At 39.7% G+C, this 4348-nt stretch overlaps 1 pseudogene; it reads right to left on the bottom strand.

Moving 5' to 3' along the window:
* Window positions 634-2815, bottom strand: LOC110257923 (annotated as a pseudogene).

The following is a 4348-nucleotide window of genomic DNA, read 5'->3' as shown; positions in this document are numbered from 1 at the left end:
TACAGAAAGCAACAACAGCTTTCTTCATAGGTACCTTTATTGTGCATGTATTTGTTCTTTTTGGGTTGCAAGTGCAGCATAGGGAAATTCCCAGGCTTGGTGCACACATGAAGCTGCAACTGTTGTGGCAATGATGTGGCATATGCAGGATCTGAGCTGTATCTGTGGCCTACAATCCTCAGTTTGCCTCAAAAGCCTAATCCTTAACCACTGGGCAGGCAAGGGATGGGACCCATATCCTTGCACACATTTTGGGCTATTAACCTGCTGAGAGAGAGCAGGATCTCTGATATAGGTATCCTTAATATTGTGCTACTTTACTCTCTGTGGCAAAGGATCATATTTAAGTTGCTTTGGGAAGAAAAAACAAGTAATGGAGAATTTTATTAAGTAAAAAAAACCTCACCTGATTATTAATTAAGCCTAGTGATCTGGATTAGTTTGTGTTTGTTGTTTGCTTGTTTTGGGTGATTTTAAAGTTTGGAATTGTTTTTTCTTTTTTCTCCTGGAGAAATGCAACAAACAAGGACATGCAATAAACTCTCAGATAGCCTTCAATATTAATCATTGACTAGGTATTTCATTGAGTTGGATTTTTTCCAGCTTCATTCATTTTATTCCTCTAATATAAAATTATGTGGTGGACACAGTTGAAGCCTAGGCCCTCTGCACAGAGGTTCTCATGTGGGTACTCACAAGGTGCTTAGTGAATTCCTGAGAAGCAGACTTGGAGAACACCATCTCTCCAGAGACTAGGAGTGAGATAGGTGTACTCTTGGAAATGGCATCAAAGGTGGCCTCAGGAGAGTTGCCCAGCTTGGCAGTGCAGCCCCTGGTAGAAGTGTAGCAGTCATCAATTCCACATCAGCAGTAGCTTCTTAGGACAGGGGCTGAGACAATGCCAGTGGCCCTGGGGGCAGGGAAGAGGCACACCAGCATGGAGACACAGTGGAAAGGCACTTTGCAAAGGATGATATGTGGCTTGCCAATCTTGTCCCCCGGGAGCCTTCACACTGCACCTGGATGATGGAGAGCTTGGCCAGAATGATGGCCCCATGGGTGGCAGTGGATACCAGCTTAGAGCATTTGGCACCAAAACCAACGTGTCCTTGGTAATCCCTAGTGGTGACAAATGTCTTGAACATGGTCCTCCGACCAGCAAGTTCTGCTTCTGCACAGGCATCATCTTCATAGACTGGTCCTTGAAGAATGCCCCCAGGAAAAGTCGATGATCTCAGATTCTTTGATGGGCAGAGCAAAGAGAGAGATCTCTTTCTTCCAGGGACTTGATCTTCATGTCTTTGACTCGGTGGGCCACCTTGGTGATTGGGAGCTTTGTCTTCCTTGTCGTCAGCTCTGCCCCCTACAAGCTCCCCATCCTTGTCCTCATCTGCCTGGGCCATGACCCTGGCCTCCCTGCAGCTCTGGAAGCCTTTGTGGAAGAGCCTTGGTCTCCAGCTGTAGGTGCCCAGAGCCTCCAGCCTTCCTGGAGCCTCTGGCCCCTCCCACAACACCAGCATCATCTGCCTTTTAGTGTTATCATGAAGAAGGAAGTTCTAGATTTTTGAGGTTCAACTGGTTTTATAGAAATTGATCTGTATTGGAAAACTGAGTGTGGTTTGTAGGTATTTCCTTCTAGGGTTTAGCTTTTCTTGTCATCCTTTTAACAGAGACTTCCAAGGAACACAATTTAAAAAATATTTAGACTCAGTTTGTACTCACTTGTTAATATTTTCTTTTATGGACAATGCATTTGGTATCAAATCTGGCAGTTTGCCTAATCCTAAATTTGAAAAAATCTTACTTTCATTTTTTCTCCAAAGATTTGTATAGGTTTTACATTTTGTGTGGAATCTTGCTCCAATTTACGTAATTGTTCACTGTGGTGATACCTAAATTTTTGTTGTTGTAGTTTGTGTGTGATGTTCATCTATTTCAATACTTTGATGTTTGTTGTTTTTTGCCTATGATAGTCACCTGCTCAAAAGATTACCATATCTCCATTAAATTGTGTTTGCACTTTTGTGTAGAAACACATAAATGTAAGAGCATGGTTATGTTTTTGAGTTCTTTATTCTGTCTGACAAAACAGGGAAGGTTTTATTTCTTGTTTCTGTCCAATTTATATCTGTCTCTGCCAGTTAAATGCAGTCTTCTAGCCACCATTGCTTTGCTGGGATTTTTATATTAGTTGGATTAAATCTGAAACTCAAGAAGCCATTTGACTAGAATCCATTATTTTCAAAATATCTTGAATCTTCCAATCCATTGATATTCTTCCAATCCAGAGTGTAGCTCCATATTTTCTTCATTTTTTTTAATACCCAGCCCCAGAATTTGGTATATTTATACTTCTTTTTCAACAATTCTTAACAGTACTGCATTTTTAATATCCATGTCCCTTTGTTAGAAGTACATGTTTGTGTATATTGATCTAGTATCCTGTGTCTATGCTGAACTCTCTGATTCTGTGAGTTTCTTAGTATGCTCTGGGATATTTATAGGTGTGCAATCATATCTCAAAACAGGGAAGGTTTTATTTCTTTTTCTTTCTTTCTTTCTTTCTTTCTTTCTTTCTTTCTTTCTTTCTTTCTTTCTTTCTTTCTTTCTTTCTCTATCTCTCTCTCTCTTTCTTTCCTCTCTAACTCTCTCTCTCTTTCTTTCTCTCTCTCTCTCTTTCTCTCTCTCTCTCTTTCTTTCTCTCTCTCTCTTTCTTTCTTTCTTTCTTTCTTTCTTTCTTTCTTTCTTTCTTTTTTCTTTCTCTCTCTCTCCCTCTCTCTCTTCCTTTCTCTCTCCCTCTCTCTCTTCCTTTCTCTCTCCCTCTCTCCCTCTCTCTCTTCCTTTCTCTCTCCCTCTCTCCCTCTCTCTCTTTCTTTCTTTCTTTCTTTCTTTCTTTCTTTCTTGCTTGCTTGCTTGCTTTCTTTCTTGCTTTCTTTCTTTCTTGCTTTCTTTCTTCCTGACCTACCTACTTTTTACATCTTGTCGTAGTATGTTACCTAGATCTTCCTGGCCATTACTAAGTGGTGATGGCAGACACTTTACTCCATTTCTGGATTTAGAGGGAAATTGTTCAGTCTTTCATTATAAAATATATCATTATAGAGTTTTCATAGGTGTTTTAAGTGGAGGAAGTTCACTTCCATTCATAGTTCAAACTTTACATGTTCAAATCAAGACTGAGTGTAGAATTTTGTCAATTTTTTCTTCACTGGCTGTTGTATTAAGTGTTTTTTCCTCTTCCATCAATTTAACATGGCAGAGTGTTTGAATCCATCCACAATGATTTTAGAGTTATCAACCAGTCTTGCATGATTGAAACAAATGGCAGTGATCATGATCTCTGTGCGTGTCTCTCTTGTGTATATATATATCTCCAAGTAAATACTTCGCCTGGGATTCTTTGCATCTCTGGCCATGATGGGATTTGGACTTTTTTATATTGCTTTTTTCTAATTTTGGAGTAAGGCTAATACTGCCTTCATTAAATGAATGAACATGTGTCCCCCACCCTTTAATGTTTTCGAGGTGATCATAGAGAACTGATGTTAATTCTTACACTGTTTGGTGAAATTTTACAATTTCTATCTCATTATGTAGAATCGGTGTTAATTCTACAAATGATTGGCAAAATACTCCAGTATTGACCATCTAGGTCTGCAGACTTCTCTTAAACATTTAGTCATAAGATGTAAGTAACTTCTTTGGCAACCCTGTGGTATGCAGAATTTCAAAAGCTAGGGACAAAACCCTCACCATAGCAGTGGCCTGAGCCACTGCAATGACAATGCCAGATCCTTACCCTTCTGAGCCACCAGGGAACTCCTGAGAATTGAGTATCATTTATAGTGGAGAATTATCTCAACTGTGTCAGTGTATGCTTTCTGAAGAATTTGTTCATATCACCTAGGTCTTAATCTTATATGTTCATAGTATTCACATTTATATTTTTGTTACTATTATTATTACTGCAGGGATGTAGTGAAAGCCCACTTCCTTCTTGATTCTATAAAATGTCTTTCCCTTCTTTTTGTTGGGTAGTTTAGATTTTATCACTTTTATTGATCTCTTGAAAGAATCAGTTCCTTGATTCATCAAAATTTCTTCTTTTTTTGGACTTTTTCCCAATTCTTTGGCTGTTCCTGTGGCATATGGAGGTTCCCAGGCTAGGGTTCAAATCAGAGCTGTATCTGCTGGCCTATGCCAGAGCTACAGCAACTCAGGTTCCACGCCATATCTGCAACCCCACCACAGCAAAATGCAATGCCGGATCCTTAACCCACTGAGCAAGGCCAGGGACTCAACCCACAAACTCCTCTTTCCTAGCCAGATTCATTAACTACTGAGCCAC

This window comes from Sus scrofa, chromosome Y (assembly GCF_000003025.6).
Source record: "Sus scrofa isolate TJ Tabasco breed Duroc chromosome Y, Sscrofa11.1, whole genome shotgun sequence".
Taxonomy (NCBI): domain Eukaryota; kingdom Metazoa; phylum Chordata; class Mammalia; order Artiodactyla; family Suidae; genus Sus; species Sus scrofa.
Note: the sequence above shows the minus strand (reverse complement) of the source record. Positions and strands in the feature narration are given on the sequence as shown.